General features: G+C 34.2%; 1 protein-coding gene across 3 annotated transcripts in view; it reads left to right on the forward strand.

The window, feature by feature from the left end:
• Positions 1-14,214, forward strand: part of PCCB (propionyl-CoA carboxylase subunit beta) — an 81,054-nt gene that overhangs the window by 19,567 nt on the left and 47,273 nt on the right. The gene's annotated exons all lie outside the window — the stretch shown is intronic.

Consider the following 14,214-nt stretch of genomic DNA (forward strand, 5'->3'; position numbering starts at 1 on the left):
CATCTTTAATATATGATTTTGATGGAATGATATTCTAAAATGATGAGTAAATGAAGCCTATTTGGATCTTACTATGCTGATGGACAGTGACTGCAATGGAGTATGGGAAGGACTTGATAATGTGGGTGAATGTAGTAACCACAGTGTTACTCATGTGAAACTTTCATAAGAGTGTGTATCAGTGATACCTTAATAAAAAAAAATCCTATTTGGATTTATACATGAGTGTTTACCATTAACTGAATGAATATCCTTGAAAAAAAATCAGTATCTTTCTTTTAAAATATTTTAAGCAATAATGAGCAATAAATGCCAAGACAGAAAGATGGTGGCAAAAAGTAAAGATAGTCACCTAATGTGAAAATACTAAATAGAGGGAGGACAATAGGAAATGCTTTTTTCTTTTGGGTAGTTTGGCAGTAGGAATGCAGTACGAATTCAGAAGTTTGGAAAAGTGCTAATCCTTTGACCCAACTATTCTGTTCTTAGTGACAGATTGAAAACGACCTAAATAATCAACAACAGCACTAGGTTTTAAAAATTTTAAGAAGGCTACATCTTTTGCTTCCTGAACAAAGCAGAATTCCCTGAACTTTGTCCACTAAATGTAACTATACTATACCTACTTGGTCTTCTCCTTCCTGGAAGGAATGGAGGAGTGAGGTCATTTTACTTTGATGGCTTCCTTTCTTCCTCTCTCCATATACATGCACGTTGCTGAATACAATTCTTCACACCTTTTCAGTAGCCTTACCCTGTCATTTCTATTTTCAATGTTATTTTCAGTCTGTCCTTTGGTACTGGACCCTTTCATCAGAACTTACCCATGTTTAAGTCTTTCCTATCTTCAAAGACAAAGCCCTCCCGTAGTCTGTATCTTCCTGTGGCTGTTGCCCTGTGTCTATCTTCCTGCCTTCTCCTTAACACACTGTAATTTGGCCTTTTCCCCTCAGTTCACTAAACGTGTTTTCAAAGGTCACAAGTGACTTCTTTGTCACTAAAAATGCTCTTTACTCTTATTTTTCTCAATGTTTCTGCAGCATTCTTTTCCCTTGGCTTCCATGAGGCCATACTCTGGTGTTTTGGCATTTTCTCTTATATTTCTGGTCTTAAGTTTCTTGGTTTTCATTGCTGTTTCACTCTGTTCCACTCACTATGATGCTGGAGTTCATTCTAAAATGCTTTATCTTATTTAAATATTTTTTTCCCAACATTATTAAGTTGTGATTGACATAAATATTATCTAAGTTTAAGGTACACGACAAATTGACCTGATGTACTTATAATTGCTAAATGATTGTCACTGTAGTGTTAGCTAACATGTCCATCATCTCACAGTTGGAATTTCTTTTTTGTGGTGAGAACATTTACGATTTATTCTCTTAGCAACTTTCAAGTATTTAATACAGTATTGTTAACTGTAATCACAATGTTATGCAACAGATCCCCAGAACTTACTTATCTTATAACTGGGAGTTTGTACTCTCTGACCAGCATCTCCCCATTTCCCCTTGTCTTGCAGCCCCTGATAACCACCATCTATTCTGTTTTTATGAGTGTTTAGATTCCATAAAAAAATGAGATACAGTATTTGTCTTTTTCTTATTTACCTTAGGATATGCCAGGTGAAATGCCCTCAAGGTCCATCTATGTTATCACAAATGGTAGGATTTCTTTCCTTCTTATGGCTGAGTAATATTCCAGTGTGTATATATGTGTTACCATTTTCTTTATCCTTTCATTTGTTGATGGACACTTAGATTGTTTCCATTTCTTGGCAATTGTGAATAATGCTGCAGTGAATCTGGCAGTGCAGATACTTCTTCAAGGTCCTGATTTTATTTCCTTTGAATGTATATCTAGAAGTGCTGGATCATATGGTATAGTTCTATTTTCAATTTTCAATTTCAATTTCAATTTTTCAGGAATCTCCATATTGTTTTCTATGGTAGCTGTATCAATTTACCTTCCATATCCTTAACAACACTTGTTACTTCTTTTTGATAATAGCCATTCTAACAGGTGTGAGGTGATATCTCATTGTGGTTTTGATTTGCATTTTCCTGATGATGAGTGATATTGAGCAGCTTTTCATGTGCCTGTTAGCCATTTGTATGTCTTTGGAAAAATGTCTATTCAGATCCTCTGCCCATTTTTTAATTGGATTTTTTTGTTGTTATTGAGTTGTATGAGTTCCTTAAATATTTGGGATATTTAAACCCCTTTTCAGATATGATTTGCAAATACTTTCTCCCATTTGGTAGGTTGCTTTTTCATTTTGTTGACAGCTTCTGCACAGTAAATGAGGCATTTTAGTTTGATTTAGTTCTACTTACTGATTTTTGCTTTGGTTGCTGTGCTTTTAGTGACCTATCTGTAAAACTGCTGCCAAGACCAGTGTCAGGAGCATTTACCTTATGTTTTCTTCTAGGACTTTTACAGTTTTAGTCCTTCTTGGTCTTTAATCCATTTCAGGTTAATTTTGGCAACTTTGGCAGATATGGGTCCAATGAGTTTCATTCTTTTGCATGTGATTATTCAGTCTTCCCTGTACTATTTATTTAAGAGACTGTCTTTACCCATTGAGAATTCTTAGCTCTCTTGTCAAATGTTAGTTGACTGTAATAGGTTAAGGGTTTACTTCTGAACTTTTGATCTTGTTCCGTTGGTCTGTGTATCTGATTTTATGGTAGAATCATACTGTTTTGATTACTGTAGCTTTGTACTATAGTTCAGAATCAGGAAATGTGATGGCTCCAGCTTTTTTCTTTCTCAGGACTGCTTTGGCTATTTGGGATCTTTTGTGGTTCCATACAAATTTTAGATTTTTTCCCATTTCTGTCAAAAATATTGCTAGAATTTTGATAGGAATTGCATTGAGTCTGTTGATGACTTTGGGTAGTTTAGACATTTTAATAATATTACTTCTTCTAATCCATGAACATGGGATCCCATCCCATTTATTTGTGTCTTCATTGTCTTTCATCAAAGTCTAGAGTGTTCAATGTATAGATCTTTCACCTCCTCATTAAATTTAAGTATTTTGTTATGTTTGCTACTATAAGTGGGTTGACTTTTTTTTTCGTGTATTGTGTTAGTGTTAGGAGATGCAACTGATTTCTGTTTTTGTTTATATGCTTTCTTTTAATTCTGCATTTTCATCCTAAGCAATCTGATTTTCCACTTGCAGATCTTTAGTTAATATCTGCATATTGGTACTACCTCTTCTCTCGTGTCCTCCACAACTAATCATCAAGGCTAACCATTCATCTTAAATATTCCATGTGTATGAGAGTTCAGTAAAAATGCTAAAAGATTCTTTTTTAAAGGACTAGACAAGGTAACAAAAGGTCAGATGAGGGGGAAGAGAATGCTATGTAAGAATAGATACTTCATGAAAGAAGTGTAATGAAGGGTTAGCCCTGCCAGGTAATAAAATGTATTATAAAGCTAATATAACTAAAGCTGTTTAATCAACTTGTTAGTAAACAGAAAGACCAGGGGAACAGACAGAATTGAGAAATAAGTCTAAATATACTTGGTGTAACTCTGGGGAGAGGACATCCTGGGGCAAAATACCTCTAAAACCGAAATCAGTAAAAGTGGGAAATAAAGTTTAAAGCTTTGAACATGAACAAACTGTGCCTGTCTTTTTATTGCTTGCAAACTGCAGTCTGGGGCTGTCTCTCTCTCCTACTCAGGCAGAAGCAAAAAAAAGACCTCCCCCTAACCTCTTAGGTTCAGATAAGCCCTTGGTTGCCCAGGTAATTACCCATTGATAGGGAGATGAACTACTGCTCTCTACCCCTGAGGATTGCCTGTTGATATGCAAATGCACTAAAGCCAGGTGAGATATTCTGGCAATATTAAAATTTTACTCACACTTGGACATTTAATGGATATTGTTCTGTTCAGGGTTGCTGATAATGTTAATTTGTTGTTTCTAAGACACCAATGATTGCTGCATTACTAAATCCAACTGACATTTCCTATTCCTTACTTGACCTTTATGGCAGCATTTGACGGATCTGATCACTCCTTCCTCTGAAACATGAGGTTGCCGTACTCTCTTAGTTTTATTCTTCTAGCTCTTCTCTTATTTCCTTGGTGATCTTATCCTGTCTCAAGACTTTTAATATCCATCTATATGCTGAACACTCTCAAATGTCTTTTTCTTCAGGATGGAATAGTCTCCTGAACTCCAGAATTATATATTCAGTTGCCTACTAATGTTTCTATTTGAACTTTGATGGGTATCTCAAATTTGATAGGTTTTGATCTCTAATAAACTCTTCCCAAGTGCTCTTCTGAAGCCTTCCCCATCTTAATAAATGACAAGTCCAGCCTTCCAGTGGGTCAGGTTAAAAATACTGACAGTGTTTTGATTCATCTTTTTCTGTCACATCCCAAGTTCAGTCAGTCAAAAATCATATTTGTTGTATGTTTGGATATTATCTAAAATCAAGTTGCTACCACTTTGATTCAAGTATGCCACCTGAATTATTGTAAAACCCTTCTGCTGTCTCTGCTTCTGTCTCTGCCTCCTCTCCCAGTTAATTTAAAACATTTTAAACACTTTTAATTGTCTAGTGTAATATATACTCAGGGAAGCACATAAAATATGTATAGTTTAGCAATTACTATAAAGTAGGAATACATGTAGATAAGACCCAGATCAAGAATTATTCCTCCAGGAGTCCTGCCCCCATTACCTTTCCTAATCACTATTGCCTCTATCCATCCTGCCTAGAATTGTTTATTGTCTCAACTTCTATGGTAATTTTAAAATTTTCTTTGCTTTACAGTTTAAATTTTATGCCTCGTGAAATAATGTAGTTTAGTGTTGCCTATTTTTGGCCTTTAATGTAAAGTGAAATCATATAATATGCATTCTTTGGTGTATGGCTGTGACCTGTATTTTTTAATTTATCCATTTTCTTTGTAAATATAGTATATTCTTTTAATAGCTGTGTAGTGAATTATCTTAATATACTCATCCATTCTACTGTCAAAGGACATTTGTGTTTCTGGATTTTTGCCATTGCAGGCAATGCTGATAGCATTCTTATACATGTGTCTTGGTGCAATGTGTTGTAGTTTCTCAAGGCAGGGACAATGTTATGTCATAGGATTTACATATCTTTAGCTTTTCTAGGTAATGCCTGTTTACTAAAGAAATTGCAGCAATTTACACTTTTTCTAGGCGTGTGTGTGAGAATTTCACTTGTTCCACATCATTGCCAGCACTTTTATTAACATAATTATGCCAGTTTGTGTGTAGTATGATCTCTCATTGTGGTTTTTCATTTGTATTTCCATGACTAATGAGATGGAAGAACTTTTCATAATGTTTCTTTTGTGGCATGCCTCTCCATATATTTTGCCCATTTAAAAACTTGAGGTTTTGGAGTTTTTTCTTAATGATTTCTAGGAGTTCTTTGTATATTCTGGATATAATGTTGCCCCTGTCTTTTTCCATTTTGAATTGTATTTTTCCTTCTCTGAATGTTGTCCTTTGAACTGATTTTTAAAAAATTTCTTGACTTTGAAATTTCAAATTTACTGAATTCTTAACCATTGGAAAGTGGGTTGTATATATCTTGTCTTTTTACTCCCTAATGCTTATGCTTAATTTTTAAGAACTAGGATGCTTTCTTAAATAACCAGATGCTAAATTTAAGAAGTTTAACACTGATACAATACTTTAGAAGAATTGTGGTAAAACATACATGAAAGGTTATAATTGCAGTTATGTGGCATTAGGTACAGTCATGTTTTTATGCAACCATCACCACCATCCATCTCCAGAATTTCATCTGCCTCAACTGAAACTCTGTACTCATTAAACACTAGCTCTCTATTCCCCCTTCCCCTTCAGCCCCTTTCTGTCTCTCTGAATTTGTGGTATCATACAATATTTGTCTGTTTGTGATTGGCTTATTTCAGTTACCAGAGTGTCTTCAGAGTTCACCCATCTTTTAACATGGTTTGGCTCTTGTGTTTCTGTGTATTTGTGTTACTATTTTTGTTCCATTTTCACCTTTTGGCTGTTGTGAATAATGTTGCAGTATTCACTGGTGAATAAGTATCTGCTTGAATCCCTGTTTTCTGTTCTTTTGGGCATATATCTAGGAGTTGAGTTAGTGGGTCATATACTAATTCTATTTAATTTTTTGAGGAAACCACATGCTGTTTTAGTGGCTGTATCATTTTACATTCCACCAGCAATACACAGGGTCCAATTTCTTTACGTTGTTGCCTACACTTGTTATTTTGTGTTTTTATAATAGCCATTCTTATGGTTGTGAAGGGTATCTCATTGTGGTTTTCATTTCTCTAATATTAGAGGTGTTGAAGTGTCTTTTCATATTTTTTATTGGTATTTTGTGTATCTTTTTTGGTGAAATGTCTATTTAAGTCCTCTGTCCCTTTTTAAGTTGGGTTTGTCTTGTTGAGCTGTAGGAGTTCTTTATATATTCTGGCTATTAACGACTTATGAGATACATAATTTACAATATTTGCCCTGATTTCTTGCCCTGCCCTTTCATTCTGTTGATAGTGTCCTTTGCACAAAAATATTTTAGTTTTAATGAAGTTTAGTTTATCTGTCTTTGGTCTGCTTTTGTTATATCTAAGACATTTTGCCAAATTGGATGTTATGAAACCTTTCCCCTATGTTTTCTTCTAAGCTTTTTTATTTTACCTCTTATGTTTAGGCCTCTGATCCATTTTGAGTTAATTTTTATATATAATATGATGTGAGTTTCAGCTGCTTGTTTTTGCATGTGTATATGTAGTTTTTCTATCACCAGTTGTTGTAAAGACTTTCCTCACCGAATGGTCTAGGAGTCATTGTCAAAACCATTTGAGCACATAGGTGAGGGTTTATTTCTGGGCCATTTTGTCTATTGGTCTAAATGTCTTTATGCCACTACCGCACTGTTTTAATTTCTCTAGGCTTGTGGTAGGTTTTGAATCAGGAAGTGTGAGACCTTGAACTTTGTTCTTCTTCAAGATTATTTTAGCTATAGAGTCCCTTGAGATTTTTCTTCTTCTCCAGAAAAATGTTATTGTGGTTTTGGTAGGGATGGCATTGACTCTGTATATTGGTTTTGGTAGCATTGACAGTACTGAGTCTTTCAATCCATTTCTTTGTGTTTTTAATTTCTTTCAATGATGTTTTATTTTCAGTGTATATAACTTTTGCCCCCTTGGGTAAGTTAGTCCTAAATAATTTCATTTACAGTAGCTTTTAAAAGAATAAAGTATTTTTATAATTTCCTTTTTCAGATTATTCATTGTTAGTGTGTTGAAATTCTACCGATTTTTGTTTGTTGATTTTGTATCCTGCAACTTTGCTTAATTTTTTATTAGTTCTAACTTTTTTGGTGGAATATTTGGGGTTTTCTACATGTAAAAAATCATGTTATCTGTAAACAGATAATTTTACTTCTTCCTTTCAGATTTGGATGCCTTTTCTTCTTGCCTAATTACTATGGCTAGGACTTCCAGTACTACACTGAGTAGAAGTCGCAGAAGTCTGCATCCTTGCCTTATAGGAAAAGTTTTCAGTTTTCCACCATTGAATATGGTGTTAGCTGTGGATTTTTCTTATATGACCTTTATCACATTGAGGTAATTTCTTTCTGTTTCTGGTTTTGAGTATTTTTATCATGAAGAGTGTTTAAGTTTTGTCAAATACTTTATCTGCATCAATTGAGATGATCATGTAATCTTTCCCCATTGTTATTTTAAAATGTGGCATATTACATGATATGTGTGTTTTGAACCATCCTTGCATTTTAGGAGAAAATTTCACTTGGTCTTGGTGTATAATTCTTTTAAAATGTGGAATTAGTTTTGCTAATATTTGTATTTTTGCATCAATATTTACATGGAAAACTGATACGTTTTCTTGTCATGTCTTTGTCTAGCTTTGGTATTAAGGTAATGCTTGGCCTTGTTGAATGGGTAAGGAAGTGTGTTCTCCTCTTTTGGGGAAGAATTTGAGAAAGATTAGTATTTAATCCTTCCTGAAGTGATTGGTAGATTTCACCATTGAAGCTGTTTGGTTTTGGGATGCTTTTTGATTACTGATTTATTCTTCTTAGTAGTTATACGTCTGTTTTGACTTTCTATTTTTCCATGAGTCAGTCTTTGTAGATTGTGTGTTTCTAGGAATTTGTGCATGTAATCTAGGTTATCCAATTTGTTGGTGGAGAATTGTTCACAGTACTTTTATAATCTCTTTATTTCTGTAGAATTGGCAGTAATGTTCCCATTTTCACTTATTATTTTAGTAATTTGAGTCTTTTTTTCTTAGTTCATCTAGCTAAAGATTTGTCAGTTTTGATCTTTTGAAAAATCAACTTTTGGTTTCATTGATTTTTCTCTATTTTTCTATTTTCACCCAGCTCTGTTCGAATCATTTCCTTCTGCTAGCTTTGGGTTTAGTTATTTTTATTTTTTAAAGTTCCTTAAAGCATGTAAAGTTAGATTGAGATCTTTCTTCTTTCCGAGTATGAGTGTTTACAGCTGGAAAGTCCCCTCTTATCACTGCTTTGGCTGCATCCATTAGTTTTTGTATGTTGTGCTTTCATTTGTCTCGAGATATTTTCTAATTTCCCTTGATTTCATCTTTGACCCCTTGGTTAAGAATGTATTTTCTTAAAATTTTATGTATTTTTAGTTTTCCTTCTGTTTGTTACTAGTTTCATTCCATTTTGATTGGATAATACTGTTTATATGATTTCAACCTTTTTAAATTAAGACTTGTTTTATTATATACTGAACATATAGTCTATCATATATAGTACTTTTGCCTAGTTTACCAATCAGATTCCAGTTTGGTTCATTGTCTCAATAATGTCCTTTGTAGCATTTTTGTTCTCCAGTACAAGATTCATTTTGAGATCACATATTTGTCACATTAATCTACTTTAATTGGGAAAAACTCCTCAGACTTACTTTGCATGATACATTTTTTAAAGTCTGCAAAGCAAATTATCTTATATATTGTTCTTTAGTTTGATTTTATCTGATGTTTCCTCTTATTAGATTCAGAGGAGGTATCCTAGCCTTTCTACCTCATAAGTAATGTATTCTGCTCAAATTATCACATCTAGAAACAAATGATGTTCATCTGCCCCTTAATGGTAGTATTAATTTGATCACTGTTCCAGGTGTTGTCTGGTTTCTCTACTGTGCAGTTACTGTTTTCACCTTTGTAACTGCTAAGTACTCATTGGGGAGATACTTTGAGACCGCAAGTATACTGTTCTGCATTGCACTTTTTCTCCTTGATTTTAGCATCTATTGATGATTCTCATCTGAACCAGTTTTTACAAAATTATTTGGCAGCTCCATCACTTTATATTAGTTGGCATTTTACTCCAAGGAAGAACCCTGCTTTCTTGGGCATTTGTTTATTTCAACTTTTAATATAAATATGGGTTCATGATTTCCTATTTTACTTAATGGTTTATAATCCATTTATATCATTATTTATTTTGCTGAATTGTCCTTTACTTAGCTAGTCTCTTCAAGCTGGTTTCTATGCCCTTTTGATATAAGAGTCAGTGTGAAATGTGTAAGTTATGGGTAGTGTGTTTTAGGTTTTTTTATTTTTTATAAATTTTGATATCGTTAATGTACAATTACATGAGCAACATTATAGTTACTAGACTCGCCCTATTATCAAGTCCCACCACATACCCCATTAAAATCACTATCCATCAGCGTAGTAAGATGCTATAGAATCACTACTTGTCTTCTCTGTGCTGTACGGCCTTCCCCGTGCCCCCACCCCTACATTATATGTGCTAATCATAATGCCCCCATTTCCCCCTTATCCCTCCCTTCCCACCTGTCCTCTCCAGTTGCTTTCCCTTTGGTAAATGTTAGTCTGTTCTTGGGTTCTGTGAGTCTGCTGCTGTTTTGTTCCTTCAGTTTTTTCTTTGTTCTTATTCTCCACAGATGAATGAAATCATTTGATACTTGTCTTTCTCCACCTGACTTATTTCACTGAGCATAATACCCTCTAGCTCCATCCACATTTTTGCAAATGGTAGGATTTATTTTCTTCTTATGGCTGAATAATATTCCATTGCATATTGTACCACATCTTCTTTATCCATTCATCTACTGATGGACACTTAGGTTGTTTCCATTTCTTGGCTATTGTAAATAGTTGTGCGATAAACATAGGAGTGCATATGTCTTTTTGAAATTTGAATCCTGCATTCTTAGGGTAAATTCCTAGGAGTGGAATTCCTGGATCAAATGGTATTTCTATTTTGAGTTTTATGAGGAACCTCCATACTGCTTTTTGCAATGGTTGAACTAATTTACATTGCCACCAGCAGTGTAGGAGGATTCCCCTTTCTCCACATCCTTGCTAACATTTGTTGTTGTTTGTCTTTTGGATGGTGGCTATCCTAACAAAATCATCCCAGCACACTTGGCCCAGCAGGATGGTAATCTTAAGGAACTTCAGGTGCCCTAACCCCCTGGGTGGCAATGCAACTCCGAAGCCTCTCAAGGCGATAATCAGCCTGCTGTTCATTGATCTATTGTAGTTTTGAGTTTTTACACATTTATACAGCCATGAAGCCATGAGTACAGTCTAGATAATGAACATAGCCATTATCCCCAAAAGTTTCCTCATGTATCTTTGTTAATCCATCCTTCCCTATCTCCTAACCCTGTCTCTAGGAAACCATTCATCTGCCTTCTATTGTGGTAGATTAATTTGTATTTACTAGAATGTTATATAATCAGAATCATAGAAAAAAGACATTTTTTATTTACAAAATATGTACAAAAATATGGATTTAAAATTTCTTTGGCAGAAGGGGCTGGCTTTTTTCACTTGGGATAATTATTTTGAGATTTATGTGTTGAACATTGGGTTATTTCCAGTTTTTTTTGTTGTACATCAAAATGAATAATTTTAATGAATTAAAAAATATCAAATCTATGGAAATCCATGATCAACAGAAAAAGAAAATGTATTGACAGCATTTACGATGGCTCTTAAATCAACTCCTTATTTTAAAAATTGGTAATGAAAGGTAAAGAATTAAGCCATTGTCCTATATTCCCAGAATTGATCTTGAGGAATTTTTAATTTTATTGCATATGATATTATTTTAGCTTAGTAGGTGAATCTTCTTATTTTTGAGATATATCCTAATTAGAAGGAAAATCATAATATCACTAAGCACCTTAAAGTATTTTGATATAAAAATGGTTTAAAATTTTGTATTGATGTGTCACTGATACACAATCTTACATTCGATTCAAATGTACAGCACAGTGGTTCAACAGTTACCCATATTATTAAATTCTCACCCCCTCTAGTACGGTTACTGTCTATCAACATAGAAAGATGTTACAGAATCATTCTCCATGCTCTGTTACCACCCCTGTGACCAACTTATATTGTGGTTGTGAATTATTATGTGCCTTATTCCCCTCCCCCTCCTCATCTACCTGCCCTAACCCCTCCTCCTTGGTAATCACTAGTCCCTTCTTAGTGTCTTTGAGTCTACTGCTGTTTTGTTACTTCTGTTTTGCTTTGTTTTTATTTTCTACAAATAAATGAAATCATATAGTATTTGTCTTTCTCTGCCTGGCTTATTTCACTTAGCATAATAACCTCTAAATCCATTCATGCTGTTGCAAACGGGAAGATTTCTTTTTATGGCTGAAAAATACTCCATTGTATATATGTACCATATCTTTTTTATCCATTCATCTATTGATGGCCACTTAGGTGGCTTCCATATGTTGGCTATTGCTAACAGTGTGGTGATAAAGATAGGGGTGCATTTATCTTTTTGAATCATGGATTTTTGTTTCCTTTGGGTAAATTCCTAGGAGTGGAATTGCTGGGTCAAATGGTATTACTATTTTTAGTTTTTTGAGGAACCTCCATTTTGATTTCCACAGCAGTTGCACCAATTTGCAGTGCCACCAACAGTGTAGGAGAGTTCCTATTTCTCCATGTTCTTGCTGGCATTTGTTGTTTTTTGTCTTTTGGATAGTGGCCATTCTAACTGGTGTGAAGTGGTATCTCTTTGTGGTTTTAATTTGCATTCCATGATGATTAGCAATGTGGAACATCTTTCCATGTGCCTGTTGGCCATTTGTATATCTTCTTTGGTGAAGTGTCTGTTCAGGTCCTCTGCCCATTTCTTGATCAGATTATTGGTTTATTTTGGTGTTGAGACTTATGAGAGCTTTATATATTTTGGATGATAACCCCTTATCAGATATAAGTTGTTTACGAATATATTCTCCCATACTGTAGGGTATCTTTTTGTTCTGCTAATGGTGTCCTTTGCTGTATAGAAGAAGCTTTTTAGTTTGATGTAGGTCACTTTTTATTTTGTTTCCCTTGCATGAGGAGATGTGTCCATGAAAAAATTGTTCATGCTTATATTCAAGAGATTTTTGCCTCTATTTTCTTCTAAGAATTTTATGGTTTCATGACTTCTGTTTAGGTGTTTGATCCAGTTTGAGTTTACTTTTGTGTATGAGGTTAGATAATAATCTAGTTTCATTCTTTTGCATGTAGCTGTCCAGTTTTCCCAACACCAGTTATTGAAGAGGCTGTCTTTTCCCCATTCTATATTCATGGCTCCTTTATCATATATTAATTGACCATATATGGTTGGGTTTATATCTGGGCTCTCTATTCTGTTCCATTGATCTATGGATCTGTTCTTGTGCCACTAACATACTGTTTTGATTATTGTAGCTTTGTAGCATAGCTCAGAGTCAGGAAGTGTAATAACCCCAGCTTTGTTCTTCTATCTCAAGATTGCCTTGGCTATTTGGGGTCTTTTGTGGTTTCATATGAATTTTAGGATTATTTGTTCTAGTTCATCAAAAAATGTTGGTATTTTGATAGGGATTGCATTGAATCTGCAAATTGCTTTGGGCAGGATGGCCATTTTGACAATATTAATTCTTTCTATTCATGAGCATGGACTAGATATCCTTTTATTGTTGTCTTTAATTTCTTTCAGGCATGTCTTATAGTTTTCCAAGTATAGGTCTTTCACCTCCTCAGTTAGGTGTATTTCTAGGTATTTTATCTTTTTGATGCAGTTGTAAAAGGAGTTGTTTTCCTGATTTCTCTTTCTGCTAGCTCATTGTTAGTATATAGAAATGCAACAAATTTCTGTGTATTAATTTTATAGCCTTCAGCTTTGCTGAATCCAGTTATTAGTTCTCATAGTTTTATGGTGGAGTCTTTAGGGCTTTTTGTATAATATCATGTCATCTGCAAATAGTGACAGTTTAACTTCTTCCTTACCTTTGATGGCTTTTTTCTTTGTCTGATATAAGTACTCCTACTCCTGCTTTTTCCTCCCTATTATTTGCATAAAATTTCTTTTTCTGTCCCTTCTCTTTCTATCTGTTTATATCTTTGGGTCTGAAATTAATCTCTTGTAGGCAGCATATAGATGTGTCTTGTTCTTTATTCATTCTGCCACTCTGTCTTTTGATTGGTGCATTCAGTCCATTTATATTTAAGGTAATTATTGACAGGGATGTACTTAGTGCAATTTTATTGTTTTCTGGTTGTTTTTATAGTTCTTTTCTGTTCCTTTCTTCCTCTTATATTCTTGTTATTTGATGGTCTTCTTTATCGGTGCATTTGGATTTCTCTTTAATTTTTTTGTGTATCTGTGGCTTTAGTTTTATGGTTACCAAAGGTTCAAGGATAACTTCTTTACTATATAAGAGTATATATTAAGTTGCTGATTGCTCTCTTTCAAACACAGTCTAAAAGTACTTTTTTTCTTCCTTCTCACTTTATGTAGTAGATGTCATAATCTTCACTTTTTGTGTATCCTTTGAGTCTGTGTATAGTTGATTTTGCTTCTGTTTTGTTTTAATTTCATACTTGCTTGGTAATTTATTGGTCCACTACCTTTACTGTGGTTTTATTTTCACTGGTGAAAACTATTTAGCCTTATGAACATTTCCATCTACAGTAGTCCCTTTAACATATCCTTTAATGGTGGTTTAGATGTTATAAATTCTTTGAGTCTTCTTTTATCTGGAAATTATTTAATCCCTGCTTCAAATTTAAATAACTTTGCTGGGTAGAGGATTCTTGGCTGAAAGTCCTGTTTCAGTACATTAGGTCTTTCATGCCACTCCCGTCTGGCTTGTAAAGTTTCTGCTGAAAAGTCTGTC

The sequence above is a fragment of the Manis javanica genome, chromosome 3 (assembly GCF_040802235.1).
Source record: "Manis javanica isolate MJ-LG chromosome 3, MJ_LKY, whole genome shotgun sequence".
Lineage (NCBI taxonomy): Eukaryota > Metazoa > Chordata > Mammalia > Pholidota > Manidae > Manis > Manis javanica.